At 35.3% G+C, this 16,566-nt stretch overlaps 1 protein-coding gene across 3 annotated transcripts in view; it reads left to right on the forward strand.

Annotated features, from left to right (window-relative positions):
* Positions 1–16,566, forward strand: part of LOC141402635 (lachesin-like) — a 422,330-nt gene that overhangs the window by 250,240 nt on the left and 155,524 nt on the right. Inside the window, exon 1 of one of the 3 annotated variants that reach the window (XM_073984312.1) lies at positions 9,964–10,085. The exons of the other annotated variants lie outside the window; for them this stretch is intronic. The gene's annotated coding sequence lies outside the window, so the exon portion shown is untranslated. Of the gene's footprint in view, positions 1–9,963; positions 10,086–16,566 lie in introns of those variants that run through there. 3 annotated transcript variants of the gene reach the window in all.

Genomic DNA, 16,566 nt, shown 5'->3' on the forward strand with positions numbered 1-16,566 from the left:
AAAATCAATTTTTATATATATATTAAAATTATTTTTTACAAATATTTTTAAAATATATTTAAACTTTTAAAAAAATGTCCAAGTTTGTCCACCTCCAAATTGATTTTGGAAGATAGCTGGGGGTCTGAACTAATAAATTGAGAAATAAATTCTTGCTCAAATTTGCCACAGTTAAAATAAAGTGGATTTTTCTATTTTAAGATGGAAGAATTTTTTGTAAATACCTGTTGTGACTGTACGTAGTATCCAATTGAAATTGAACGGTAATACCTACATCTATCAACCGATTTTTCTTAAAATTCATATTTAAGGGTTTCAGAGTGTAGAAAACAAGTATGTTTAAGTTTTTAGAAAATAGGTCCATTTTTTGTCATAGCCCCCACATAAAAGTACCGTCCGATTTTAGATATTTTGTGAATTTTAGCGACACTTTATGGCCGATTCGGCTGAAATTTGGTATTTCGACCTCTTGGAAGATATGAATCCTTCGTACCAAAAATTGTTAACATAGGTCAATGTTTTGGTTTAGACCTCTCAAAACGGGACCACCCTGTTCAACAAATTTTGGCAGTTTTTGGTCATTTTGGTCGACAAAAAGTAAGAATTGCTGTTTGTACACATTTATTAAAATTAATAATTAATTTCAATACAAAATGGACGTTGAAATAGTTTTGGCCAGAAAATTTCGATTTGGGACCATTGTGCACTGCTTAATATTTGTTACTATTACAATGATTCCCGTTATAGAGGAAATCGAAAGAAATCGTTTCTCTGTAAAACTGGATCTAGAGCAATCTCCAGGTCTAGAAATGTAACTGCTTTGGTAAGATGGGCACGTACGTACCTGCATCGCATGCTGGATACATATTTTGTGTACGCTTTCATAAATCCCTGAATAACATAGAAGGAAGTTGATTGTAAACTTATTGTTTTTTTTTTGCAGTTGATATTCTTCTGCTGCTGTTGATGGATGGAACGACTGCGTTTATGTGAACCGATATAGCGGCACTCTGGTAGATTATGAAGATACTCCTACGACATCAGAAAAGTATTTTATTTTGCTGAAATACGGAAAGAGTCTTTGCTTTCTCCTGTCATAAGACGCAGTTCATAAGACGTCGTTCTTACAGATCTGAGCGCTATTATATTGCTTTGGCTGACCACACTGGGTCTTGAGGACATTGTTTTTAAATTTCAGAACTAAGAAAAGATTTCCATTTCACCTTTTTTGCTTCGCTGTTTGGAATATCGCGTTTTTCGATCTCTTTTTCCACTTGTTTGCTCCATTGAAGCCTTAGCCTGCCAGTTCTGTGTGTACCGCCATGTGGTTCATATTTATACGCCTTTTTAGCGGGTTCATTATCGCTCATTCTTATGACAAGGCCTAGCCAACGCTATCGTTGCATCTCAATACGTTTATCTATACTGATGTCGTTGCATAGCAGACACAGCTCGTGGTTCAGACGACGTCAATATTCACAATCAGAAGAATTTTTCTCCAAACAATTTTTTACTTTTTTTTACAACTGATGTTGTTTGTTGTGTTTATGGCGGTGGCGAGGTAGCTAAAAATTATAGCAACCAATTTCCACTGTTGGTACGAGTACTATGGACGCATTGCGCGTCAACACCATCAACTTTTGTATTCTCGCCGTTTACCGCCAGACCCACTTTTGTTGACTCCCCTTCGACCTTCTTAAAGGTATCAGTTACTTCCTTTACTGATCGTACCATGATGTCATTGTCATCAGCATAAGCAAGTAACGCGCGACTTTTGCCGTGGATTGTGCCATTTCTTTTGACATTTGCATCTCGTATAACCTTTTCCAGCAGGATGATGAAAAAGTCACACGAAAAGTTGTCTCCTTTTCTGAAACCTCTTTTGGTACTGAGTTGTTCGAAGAGGTTGTTCCCTATTTTACCTGGTGACCTAGTATCAGTAAAAGTCATCTTACAAAGCCGAGATAGCTTTGCGGGGATACCAAATTCAGACATGGCTTGGAATACCTTTGGGCCTAGGGGGGCTGTCGAATGCTGCTTTATAATCACCAAAAAGGTGGTAGGTGTCGATCTGCATCTCTTAGGCCTTTTACTGTGTAGCTCCGCCTTGGTAAGTTTCCTAATTCAGAACTTAAATTTTTTCCTAATTGCACTGCAAGACTGACGTCCACACATATATTTGTTTACATCGTTTTAAACTAAGCCTAATATACGATATTAAATGCGTTAGCAACGATCTTCTCTACATAAGTGCTCGACTGGTATACGTGTTGCTGCACATAATCTTGCTCATGGAATCCATTGTTCGATACTTGTAAATTTATTTTTAATTCTGTGGACTTCGGGAACAATGGTGTAGTCAATTGACAGATTGAGGTCTTTATGTCAAACTTTGGTTCATACAGCTGTCAACTGGGAGATTCCATAGTGTTTCATGGATTATCATTATTAGGCGTTTCGGATGACATCTGTAACTGTGTCCTCGCCAGCAGGATATTTTTTAATATCTTCGAAAAAAAATTTGGAGCGCTCGACAAACTATCGGTATAAAACTCTCGCATACCTCTTCTGAAGTGCGATTCTCTAACTCATTTTTTGAGTTACCGACAAAAATCGGTAAAATTAAAACTCAAAATTACGAATGAAAAATTCAAATAAAAGTTGACAGCTCTTTTGCTCGCTATCTTACCACAAAATATCGTTAAATACAGAAATTATAAGCATTTCAATGATATTGTTTTTTTTGTCGGAAACACAAAAAAGTAATTAGAGAATAGCTTTACTAATCTGTCATCGTGACGATGCGAAATCATTCTATTCGTGAATGATTTAGCCTTTGGCAAAACTTCATTGTTTCGGCTATAATGTCACAAAACTTCAGGTGATCGTGTTGCTTTTAATTCTCTGAAGATCACCTTGACCGTTTTCCAGCCCTCGTGGAAATTTGGCCTGATTTTGAATTTTTACTGCAGCAGGAATAATATCCAGCAAAATCGAATCTGCTATCTCGACATAAAAATGGTTGGACAATTCTCTGAAATTCAACGGAACTGTTTGACATTCGATGATGATGAAGTTATTCGATCATTTTGAAGGCGGTCAGGCTTTAGGCTGAAAAACATTTTTGTTAGGATCTAAAAAGTGCCTCATTGTAAAATAGTTTTAGACCGCACATATGTTCACATGTTGTACCTCACCAAGTAATTTTCAAAAATTGTCTGTAAAGTACAGTTCTTGGATCGTTTTTGCAGCAGATAGTCTTCGTGCCCTCTATTACCATTATATTTTCAGGGACAAGTCCTTACTTCCTGAGTATAATGACCCGGACTGTAAAAAATTCTACGACCACCAAATGTTGTAGTACTATTTCTGTCAATCTTATAACAATCTCAAAAGTTAAAAAAAGTGGAATTAGTGAACTTTAATAAGTCCGTACAGAACAGACTGATGTGTGATACTTTCTGATAACATTGTAATCATCACAACACGCAAGCCGAAACATCCGTCGCCTTGCGGTGTATCTATTATATAATTGTTCCACAAATATCTCAAAAGGGATAAGGAAGACTTCTCTCATACCAATGAGGCCACTCCAATTCATATTAGCTCAATGATATGGGACCTACTGTTTATCGCCAAGTCCGAACGTCTGAAATACCCAGGAAATGTTGCGAACATTACTTTGAGGGGTTGTCATCGTTGAAAATTTGATTTTGTCTGGCCTAGTTAGCGAACCCCCGGTATTCAGCATGCCAGGTCTGTACCACGGTGGCCCCCGCTATTTAAAAAGGTTATCATTTATGTTTATAAAACCATCCCAGATAATAGCAAGAAATAAATTACGATGGAAAATATAGTGATTATGTTCAGGAACTTCAAGCGTCATAAGTACTTAATGTGCAATGATCAGCATACCTGCTTGTAGCCAGTCGTGTTAAACACCTATACAAAGGTGTTGTATTTCGTACTAAATTCCTATATTAATTACCTTTTCTTATTAGAAATTTTCGTAAGAAATATTTTTATATTTTATTATTAAATAGTAACCGTTATTTTAATTTTTTTTTTCCAAAAAGTATTCATTTAACCATCTCGTGCTCTGCAAAGTAGTCAGCCTCAGATATAATACACTTCTGCTGGGTTTTTTCCAATACTCGAAACACTTTTGAAAGGCGCTTTTTGGTATAGCCAACAGCTCCTGTTTCGATTTTGCTTTTATCTCCTCAGTCGCAACAAATCGCTTTAATTTCATCTGTGTCTTCGGTTTGGGAAGAATATGGTGGTTGAGCTATGATAACCGTATTGTTTTTGGCCAAAAACTTACGCACAAACACCGATGTTTGTGCTGGTGTTATCTTGGTGTAAAATCCATGATTGGATTTTCCACAAATTTCTGATGAAATTCTTTGCGCAATTGGCGCATAACTTCAACTTCCTTATAGACCGAACTCTCTTGTGGCAAGAATTCATGATGAACCACGCATTTCCAGTCAAAGAAAACAGTGAGCAAAGCCATCACATTTGACGGAACTTAAAGACCTTTTTTCGGTCTCTTCCGAACGTTCCATAGGAATGATTGGGCTATGGTTTCAATGTCATAGCCATACACGAATCACCAGTTATGGCCTTTTTGAGGTAATCTGGATCAACGTTGACGATATTCAACAGCTCGTGAGTGATATCCATACGACGTTGTTTTTGCTCAAAATTTAGTACAAAATCGAGGAGGACATCAAAACACGACTAACATTTTTACCTGTCAAAAACAAACTGACAATCCAAAATGGCTGATTTTAGCAACATATATGTATGTATGTATAACAAACATGTGTTCTAACAAAAACGGTTATTGTTTCATCACACCTTGTACATCACATCTTTATCCCGCGCTGTCTTCCCAATTGGTAACCTGATCATCTTTCAATGAAACAGGTCAATTTTTAACTATTATAAATATTATAAAAATCAAAATAAAATATCACCCACTGTGTTTTGCTGACATGGTAACCTAAATGAAAGTATTTCATGGCGTTCATTCATTGTTTCAATCAATCAATTGGACAATGGACAAATCAATAAATAAACAGCTCGTTTTCTTACGAGAAGTTCCCACAATTCATACTACAATCCATAAATGTGATTAGTGGCCTGCATTGTGGTCAACAGGATTCAGCACGCAAACACACATGTGTACCTACAGGAACTCATACTTAAGTATTGCAGTTGTTGGGGAGATTGGTGTATGTTAGTTTGTAACGTATGACTGCGTCACATGTTGCGTGATGAACATGTGACCGACCGATAGAAAACAACCACCACCATCGCCAAGGAATCGATTACACAATTAAACATTTTGAAATTCATGCCGTTAGCGAACACACCACCATTGTGATGAAATGAAATGCAGCTTATATTTGAAAGTCGAACCGATAATTATTGCTACTGGAATTTCTTGAAATTAACACATGTATACATACATATATGATTGGTGATGAAGGTGGTTGTGGTAAGTTAAGTGCCCCACTTCTATAACAATCAAGGGTATAACTAAGACTAATGTGCATGTCAAGCTATATAGATACTTTTTCGGGGAATAGAACGCCAACCGTCAAATTACAGTAGCTAAAATCCTAAGAATACCGAAAATCGGGAGGTACCGTCATATGGGGCCTATATCATAACATGGACCTATGTTGGCGGTTTTTGGTGGAGAAGTTTCGTGGCCACCGAGAACATTAAATGCCAAATTACAAATAGTTCGGTTAAAAATTTTAGCTAAAATCCTGAAAATACCGAAAATCGGGAGGTAATGTTATATGGGGGCTGTACCAAAACATGGACCTATATTGACGAGTTTTGGTGGAGACGTTTCGTGGTCACTGATAACCTTAAATGCCAAATTACAGATAGTTATATATTGGCCGATATACTGACGATTTTCAGTGGAAAAGTTTCATGACCGCAGAGAACCTCAAATGTCAAATTACAGGTAGTTTGATTAAAAAATTTTAGCTAAAATCCTCAAAATACCGAAAATCTGGAGGTACCGTTATATGGGGGCTATACCTTAACATTTGACGGTTTTTGGTGGAGATGTTTTGTAACTACTGTGAACCTTAAATATTAAATTACAGGTAGTTTGGTCAACCAATTTAGCTAAAATCCTAAAAAATACCGAAAATCGCGAGGTACCGTTATATGGGGGCTATACCAAAACATGTACCTATGTTGAAAATTTTGGGAGGAGATGTTTTGGAACGCCAACTGTCAAATTACAGGTAGTTCCGTTAAGAATTGTAGCTAAAATCCTCAAAATACCGAAAATCGGGAAGTACCGTCATATGGGGGCAATATTATAACATGGACCTATGTTGTCGGTTTTTGGTGGAAAAGTTTTGTGGCCACCGAGAACAATTAATGCCAAATTACAAATAGTTCGGTTAGAAATTTTATCCGAAATCCTCAAAATACCGAACATCGGGAGGAACCTTTATATGGGGGCTATACCAAAACATGGACCTATATTGACGATTTTTAGTAGAGAAGTTTCGTGATTACTGAGAACACCAAATGTAAAATTACAGCTAGTACGTTTAACAATTGTAGCTAAAATCCTCAAAATACCGAACATCGGGAGGTACCGTTATATGGGGGCTAAACCAAAACATGGACTTATGTTGACGATTTTTGGTGGAGAAGTTTTGTGACCGCTGTGAATATTAAATATTATATATAATATTATTACTTTGGTAAAAAATATAACTGAATTCCTCAAAATACCGAAAATCGGGAGTTACCGTGATATGGGGGCTATTAAAAAACCTCGACCTATCTTTAACATTTTTAGTAATGTAGGTTGTTGATCACTGGGAACCACAAACGTCAAATTACAGGTAGTTCGGTCAAAAAATATAGCTTAAATCGCAGGCCGATATAGTCTATCTTCGAACTTGGCCTGCCTAAGGAGAAAAGATACTCAAGTGCAAAAATACAGCTCTCTAGCTCAATTATTGTGGACGCAAGAGTGATTACAACAGACGGACATGGCTATATCGACTCAAAATTTTGTCCTGATCAAGAATACATATACTTTATAGGGCTGGAAACGTATATTTCACTGCGTTAGAAACAAGAAAAAACAAACTTATTATACCCTCCATATTATGATGGAGGGTGTAAAAATAAAATAGGCCTAATTTAGGTTATAGTGAAATTTACATTAAAAGAAGCAAACAATGTTTAGAAGTGTAGACTAATATTTCTGAAAAGTACAATACAACACTCAAGTTATGACCTCAAATTGCATTATATTCCCTTCGTTATATGCTCCTGTTCCTTGTACCATCGTAATGAATAAATTCTTGAAATCATCATCAACAGCAATAACCTCATTTTGTTTCCCTGCATCTCCCTCTCATGCACATGAATAAACTACGAGTACCTCCTACGTCAACCTCTTTGAAAATTTGCGTTCCTGCTGTGTTGGTGTCATCGATCTGAATATTACACCCGCACTTCGAAAGTTGTTGAGCAATGTGTGTTGTGGCGAGCAGAATATTTGCATAGAACACTATCCAATTTCCCAACCGACTACAGCATACATGCTTGTACAGGTTTTGTTTGCAAATGTGAATTTGTTTGTACCTGCATGGTTCCATCAAATTTCTATTCCTAATATACTGTACTGTTCGTGTTGATGAAACAACACCGGAATACACAATAAACGACAAACACTGCTTGTCTAAGCTTTGAAGAAACCAAACAATGACAAAGAAGAGATTTGAACTATTTACAATTTTCTGAGAAAAACAACACTCTTAAAAGTGGTAGGAAAACTTTTTATGCTGGTTGAATTTTCTATGGAAGGTGTTAATTTGTCGGTCGTGTATTGCAATGGGATAATCCAGAATTACAAATGTTGCAATATGTTTCAACTGCAACCAATATCATATAATGGTACTAAAAAGCAAAATAAATATCGTCACCATAAATGCACGAGTTGCATTAAGTTCGAAGATTGGCCATATTGGTCCACACCTCCGGGTATCTCCCCACCAAAAATTCGAAAATGTTTTGAAAATTTGTGCGCACGATAACACTTGAAGGGAGTAACCGATTTAGTCCATACTTTGCACATCGTGAAATTTCTACCAGACATAGATGAGGTTCCTATATGGACTCAATTGGTCCACTAATTCGGGTAGCTCCCACACAAAATGTCGGAAAAGTTCAGTTTAGGACCAGCTCTCGAACCGCTTTGATTTTTGTTGTAACAACTTGTATTCACTGCCCCCACACGACGAAACAAGTTTCATCAAGGGCAATACAATACTTCTTGACAAAATAGCCTGAAAGTTGCGAAAAACCCTTATGACACCGTGTGTAGTTGTTGGAGCGCAAGAGAACTCTCGAACGGATATGCCGATTCGGTCCAACATTTGGCCCTCGTAATATTTTGTCCAAATTTGGTTTAAGTTCGAAGATACGCCACATAGGTCCACTCTTGCAGCAAAAAAATTTCAAAAGTTCAAAAATGTTCGGAAAATTGTTCGCACGATAAGTCTTGAAGGGATAGTCCGGTCAAAATAGACATTGAAATAGCAAAAATTCCCCCAGAGCTGAATTTTGGGGGAGAGCTAGGGTTTGCCATTAGAAGCAACGTCCTGAAAGTCCCCATCGATCCCATGTGTGAAAAAAAAAAAATTATTCGGGGTCAAAGGTCAAATTTTAAGGGTTTTTTTAGGTTTTCGGATTTATTTTTTGAAAACGGTTGATCTAATCAAAAAGTGACTAAAGTAAATATTGTAGACAGGAAAATTATCTACAATTTTGGCCTTTATAATTTTTTTCCTAGGAGGAACCATTCTTGAGATATAGCTGTTCTAAAAAACACATGATTTTTATGCACTTATAAGGGAAATATGCACATATTCAGACGAACCGGCTAAAATAAGCGAAGTAATCGGGTCTGTCCCCCAAAAAATATATATTTTCTTGAAGAGCGAAATTATAGCTATCTTCTAAAAAAATTCCAACAAATTCGGAATGTGTTTAGTAGAGTTATTCAATGTTAGAGTCATTTTATGCAAAAATAGCCCATTTAAACCACATGTATAATCGAAAGCCCAACGGGAACGACCCCAACGAAAACTCTCCGATTTTTTTCAAGTTTTGTCGGAAGGTAGTGTTTGTTGCACTGATTACGGAAATGTATAATTTTCAACGGTTGCGGATCCGGTTCGCCGGTTATTCGACCCGAAAGGCCAAATTTAAAAACCGGGTTAGACCCGGTTCTACTGAACCGATTACTGCAAAGTGGATATCGTTTGAAAGCTAACGGAAGTATCTAACACATAGTGTCGTTACTTTAACCGGTTCGCCTCATAATGTACTTACGCGGTTAATTCTTTATTTGACCTTTAGATCGCGATATCTCGAAAATGGTAAGTCTTTTTTAAGAATCATAAAGACCACTCTTGTAGACAATTATTGAGTCTACAACTTTTACTTTTGCCGGCTTTTGCTAAGTCTAACCGTTTTTGAGAAAAATTAAAAAAACTGAATAATGCCTCCAGAAATGACCTTTGACCCCGAATAACTTGTTTTGCACACATGGGATCGATGGGGACTTTTAGGACGTTGCTTCTAATGGCTAACCCTAGCTCTCCACCAAAATTCAGCTTTGTGGGAATTTTTGCTATTTCCCCCTTATACGCATGTCTATTTTGACCGGACTAGGAGTGACCGATTTGGTCAATACTTTACACATCCTAATAAATCTACCAGGTATAGATCAGGTTGGAATATGGACTATATTTTTCCACTCCTTCGGGTAACTCCCACACAAAATTTCAGAAAAGTTCACTTTAAGACCTGCTCTCGAGTCACTTTGATTTTTATTTGACGCAACGCATAATAAATAAATAAAATAATTTTAAAAATCAAAAAATAAAAAATTCGGAGTTAAACTTTTTGTCATAACTGCCAAAACGGCAAATTTCCGCAAAAAGTCTGTACAGTTTTGGAATCTACAGGCGCTTGGCATCAATTTGGTACTAGTGGCTATTCTTGCGAATTTTTGAAAAGTGAGTAAAACTTTAAGGAAATCCATACATCTATATTAAATAATTTCATTTTTAATAATAATATAACCAAAATATTTGGCAACCCCTGCAATTTACAGGAATTTTCATAACTAGAAAAAATTTTACTAAATGATTCAACTTAAGTTAAGGCGTTAAAAATAGTCCTTTGTTTCATAAATTCGCTTAGAATATAACTATTTTTTCTCATTTTTAAATACATTTGTTTCTACAGAATTAGCCATGTTTGTCAGCCTTTTCGTCCTTTCGAACCGCAAAAAATGGAAAAAATAAAATGAGTTTCAAAAAATTTGGAAAGTTTTGAAGCGATTTGCATCTTAAAATTTTTAAAATGACGACATGAATTTTTTGATTTTTGTCGTTGGGCGCATCCACTGTGTGTTGCCAGGTGTCATTTGACATTTTTTTTTTGGAAAGTTTGACAGTGTTTACTCAGGTCAGTTTGACATATGACCATGTGTTGGGTTGTTTACAGTGACTTGAAAAAATCACTTTGTAAAAAATGAAATTTTCGCCCGATAATTTTTCATAACTTTCGACGTGGATAATCACAGCAAGAGTGCATAGATAAAACTAAATCTTTATATGTCGATAAAGGACCATCCTATAGGACTACGAAAAACTTGTTCAATGAATTCAATCGTGAAGTGCTCTCGCTAAAAAACGAAGGTCGGTCCAAAGGAAGGTCCAAAAACGGCCGTTGTACCTGAAAAAAAATTAAGCCGTGCGTGAATGGATTGTCCAAGATCGCCATGTTAAATACCGTGAGACCGAGACATCCATGGACACTTCTTCCACAAACTAACATTTAATATTGAACACTTGGCGGCAAAAATGGGGTTTTTGGATTTCATGTTGATCGGTGCAAGAAATTTCGAAACAATGCGATCGCGATCGCGGATTGACCGATCATTACCAAAAATAGACAGAATTTAAGTTAATGGACGTTCGACACCTCCAAATAATAGTTTGCTAAATCTGAAAAGCGAGTTTTGCAGGACAAGCTCTTAAAGTTTGGAAATTTCTTTGACCTTCAGTACTATGCTAAGGAAATATTTGTTTATAACTTCTGTTCGGATTGTCCGATCATTACCAACATTTGACAGAATTTAAGTAAAAGGACGTTAAATATAAAAATGTAAAAAACTTGAAAACATGCTAAGTCGACTTAGCATTCTATTGTTTGGGGGCGTCGATATCACGAATGTTGTCAAATATTTCATATTCCATTTCAAAAAAAATGTTAATTTTTTTTTCGCGCTACATCAACGATTTTTGGTACATAGGTTAAGAAAGAAATTCCCAGTACGAATCCGCTCGCGAGCCAGTTTTTTTTTTGATGCGGACAAAAGTTATGGCGGTTTTATTTTCGTTTTAAAGAAAAAATTATTATAAAAACGCTAATTATTTTACCACGAGCAATTGCTACTAAAAAGTTATCTGGAAGTGGCTTGCGTTAGTAGATTGCTTAATATGTGTTAAATGTTACTCAGTACTCGCGATATGTATAATAAATTGATAAATTATTGAATGCAAGTCAACTTTTTCAAAATAAAGGTCCATTTACCCGCTATAAAACTACGAAAAAAATCGAATGGGAGCAAAATTTCACGGCGAATCAAATGAGACAAAAATCATGCAGATTGGTATTGTAGTTTCGATGTCACAGCCAAAATAAACACATATTTTGGATAAAAAAATAATTTTTTGTTTAAAAAAATATTTTTTCACATTCATTATGTAGTATAAAATTTTGGAAAAATCTATAGGAATACTTCCTTCATTTTGCTTAAATCTCCCATTAAAATATACGGATTTTGCTTTATAGACATTCATATAAAAGCTTTCCTATTAAGGAAGATGATTGGGTTGCTGAGGATATATCCGAAGCTTATCCGAAGCTTCTGAAATGGAAATACAGGTCAAATAACCCATTTTAATTTATATGCATTTTAAAATACGTGCAAATCGCGTACTTATCAAGATCATTTTGTCCGCATGTGATTTTCATGTACAGCAAGACCATATCTATTAAGCTGTATATATTTTTCGAAATATAAGTTGGACTCTAAGATGTAACATCGTCTGCATCTTAGCATTAAAAAAACTATAAAATTTGCGGAAAGTGCATATTATTTTTGTCCGCATCCGATTTCAGTGTCCACCATGAAGGTCTACATCGATATATATCTATTTTAAGGCGATCAATTAAGAACCGTGGATGTAGCATCGCACACTATTTTTTGGGATAAAATGAATGTAGCTTCCTTATCAGTGAAGTTTTCAAATCTCCGTTTCCGCTAAAACGAAGATGCTGCACTAGTTTTTTCATTGCAGTGGAAACGATCCGCAAAAACGCGATAAAATACGCGATATTTCCAAAAACAATTTTAGGTGATTTTTCTACTTTGGAATTTCTCGTAACTCGCGTTTTAGTAGATGGATTTTCACGAGGTATGATTTATTGGATCCGGAACGTAAAAAACTAAAATGTGCAGTAGAGTACGAGGTATTCTAGAGACAATTGCAAATATTAGACCCGAAAAATATGATTTTTAGAAAAATGTTCGCACAAAATTTCCGCATTTGGATGCAGATTTCTATGAAGCTGTCCAGACTACATTCACAATATACGTGTCAAATAACTAAGAATCGCAAGTACTACAATCCTAAATATGATTTTTTGAAAAACCTGTTTGTGGAATGAAATTAGAAGAAAATTTCAAAAAACACTGTAAAACTGGCTTCAAAATGTCAGCATCATTTAATGGTAGAAGCAGTTCTAATTTTGAAAAGTAATACATTAGTGAGATGATCCTTACTTAGTTTGCTTCTACTTTAACTTTGACAGGAAAATCGAGAGATGTGTGGTTTTCTCACAAATCGAGAGAAAACAAAAATAAACATGTTGGCTTCAACCCATTTTTACCCATTTTTTAACATAAATATAGCCACAGCTTCCACGCAAATTATCTTTTAAGGTCAATATTTTTTGCCACGCCCAAAAACATTTCATTTTATCCAAATATATTTAATTTGTATAATATACAATTACAAGTCGCGTGTTCTGAAAGGGTAAACCTTGGCTTCAGCTATGTTAAATTTTCAAAAATATTGGTGATATATTCTTGATGAGGGTAAAATTCTAAGTCGATACAACCATGGCCGTCTGTCCGTCCATCCGTGCGTTCGTCTATTGAAATCAAGATATAGCTCGCAATTTTTAAGATAGAGCTTTGTAATTTGGTATAGAATTTTATATTACTCCTATGATGATATCGGTCCACGTTGTGATATAGCCCCATAGACCGGTACCACTCGATTTTCGGTATATTGAAGGTTTTAGCCTCATTATCACATCGAAATGGCTGAAATTTCGTATTTAGTTTTCACTATGGGTATAAAACTGTACCCCATAAACTTGTCGGTACCGGTCCACGTCTTAGTATAGCCCCCATAGAACGGTACCTCCCTATTTCCGGTATTTTTGTAGGTTGTGGTCCAATATACCAACGAAATGGCTGAAATTTGATATTTGGTATTCATTTGGGGTATTAAACGTTCCATATGAAATTTGTCGTTATAGGTCTACGCCTTTATATAGCTCCCATAGGACGGTACCTCCCGATTTTCGGTTTTTTGAAGGTTTTAGACTCATTATCACACTGAAATGGCTGAAATTTGGTACATAGTCTTCGTTGGGAGTATACAACTTTCTCTGAGAAATTCGTCGGCATATCTCCACGATTCGATAAGCCCCCATTGAACGGTAACTCCCGATTATCGTAATTTTGAAGGTTGTGACGTCAATATCCCACCGAAAGACTGAATTTTGTTATTAAGTCTTTCATTGGGTTATAAAATATTCCAGAAGAAAATTATCCGTATAGATCCGCGGTTTCCTAACTACCGAACTTGCTGAAATTTGGTATTTGGTCTTCTTCATAAACAAAAGGAAACTTATTGTTCTATTTTACTTCAATACAACTCGTGGTGGAGGGTATAACAAGTTCTGCCTGGCATTGTAGGTGTAATCCCGTTACCTAAAATCCAAGTAAGGTCTTGTAATTTACATACATACATACATATCAGGAAAAATGTCTAAAATTGTATTTTCCATTTCAAAAAAATCAAAAAAAAATTTTGATACTACATCAATGATTTTTGGTACATAGATTAAGAAAAAATCTGCATTCCAAATCTGTTTTCGTTACAAACTTTGATCGTTGCGCGCAAAAGATATGACCGTTTTAATTATGATAATTAGAAAAAATTATAAAAAAATCGCGGCTTAATATAGTTAGCTGTTTACCCTATTATCGTTAACTGAATTCGTAACCTTTGCGATGATGCAAAAAATAATCGCTAAGTCTCAATGGATTCGCGAAAAATCAAATTTGTTAAATAATTTTACGTATTTACAAACATATTTTAGAATTAATAGCGATCATACTTACGAAAAATATATAAAAAAAATTATAACAGCATCCAGACATTTTGAGGAATAAAATGAAACCTAAGTTGTGAAGGTTGGAGCTATAGTATTCATGTTATTTGCAAAAATACGAAGAAAATATTAGAAAAAAATTAAAATCATATTATTGTAATTTTATTTTTTTATGGTTTTATAGGAAAAGTTGGAGAAAAAATGTTTGAGTTCTTCGGCATTTTCGCGAAAATTTCACGCAATAATGATGATATTCCGTTGTAACAAATTGTTCGCTTATGGTTTTCCTATTGGATAATATTATTAGAAGCTTATATTAAATCACAAGGAATTCCAATTGTGGCATAACGTTAAAATAATGTTATATTGAATATTACAACATTTGAGACGCACATAAACCGCGTAATTATGAAAATGACATGATGCGCATCCGATTTTCCAACACAGCGAATCAATCCCTCTTATTTGATGTACAGTTTGTCAAATTCTATTTGGCGGCCACGATGTAGCATCTGCTGCATATTAGGGTGCAAAATACTGTAAAATGGTCATAATTTCCGCGAAGTTCATTTACATTTTATGCGCATCCGATTTCAATAATCACCATTAAAAAATACATCATTCTATGCCGTTTTAATGCGATCCATCAAGAACCGTGGATGTAGCATCGCACTCAATTTTTAGAAAAAATCTATTATGTCTCTGGATTTACGAGAGTTTTTAAATATGTGTTTTCGCACAGTTTAAACACGCGTATCGATCTATTTATTTAAGTAGAACTGACACATCCAAAACGCGTTTTAATATGCGATATTTTCAAAATAATTTTTTGCAAATTTTCGAAATTTGAGGGGTATCATATCCGCCGATCTAGTGGGTGGATTTTTACGCGTCGTGGCTTGTTAGATTCAGAACGTAAAAAAACTAAATTTACGCGGGTTTCCACGGAAATCGAATGACGTTTGTAAATTTCAAACCAAAAAAATAGGTTTTTGAGAAAAATTTACGCACAAATTTCGTGTTTGGGCGCAGATTACTGTGATCCTGTGAGGGCTACACCCTCATGTTATACATTAAAAAATGCGAAATCGCGAGTACTACAAATAATTAATAAGCTTTTAGGGAAATCCAGTTGCGCGTCCCGATTAGAGCAAAAATTCAAAAAACCCCATTTTTCAGGTTTCAAAATGTCAGCATCCGTTTGAGGTAGATACAGTGGATATATTTAAAAATCATACATTAGAAACTTCAACTCTGAAGTGCACTCTTTAACTTTTCCTTTAAGCATTAAGCTCTACATTGTGTTGTAAAACCACTAATTGGAAAATAACATAATGAAACTCGTTTAATTCAACGATTTTTTCCGATTTTTTTACATTAGTACGACCACAGCTTCCGCTCAAATTATTATTTTAAGAAACCCCTCGGTGAATCGGGCTAAAACTGTTTCTTTTACCGAAATGCGGTCAAAACTTATGGTATAGTAAAACTGATCGCGAGTTACAATACCCCATACCTCAGTTTCAACATAAGTTAATTTTCTACAAAAAGCTTGATATATGTTTATGAGGAAATATATTCGACATACTATATTAGTTTTCCTTATTCCTACCTCCTTCTATGCAGTCTGTAACTAAATGACACAACAAACGTAGCTTGCTTTATGTTTTTTACATCTTTACAGCCACTCCCTCTTTACAAGCAATGTTTACATTTTTGTTCCCTGTTTATTACTTGCTTGTGCGCAAAGCATAAATGTATTTGATAAACAACTTTTTTATCTATGCACACTGAAAGTATGTCGGAGTTAGAATGCATTTCGGCTTTCAAATTTGAATGTCTTATTGTAGAATGTAGTTTAGTGTTTAGTTGAAATTGTGAAATTATGGATTTAATCTTTGGATTCCTTGCTACATAAGCTAGTCTCTGATGACTAATAGTGTATCATAAGCAGTGCTCAACGAAGGTTGTTTGCAAAAAACTGTAAGTGTATACGCTGAATAAGGTAACAGTTTC

This window comes from Musca autumnalis, unplaced genomic scaffold (genome assembly GCF_047663935.1).
Source record: "Musca autumnalis isolate F117 unplaced genomic scaffold, ASM4766393v1 scaffold_4, whole genome shotgun sequence".
Taxonomy (NCBI): domain Eukaryota; kingdom Metazoa; phylum Arthropoda; class Insecta; order Diptera; family Muscidae; genus Musca; species Musca autumnalis.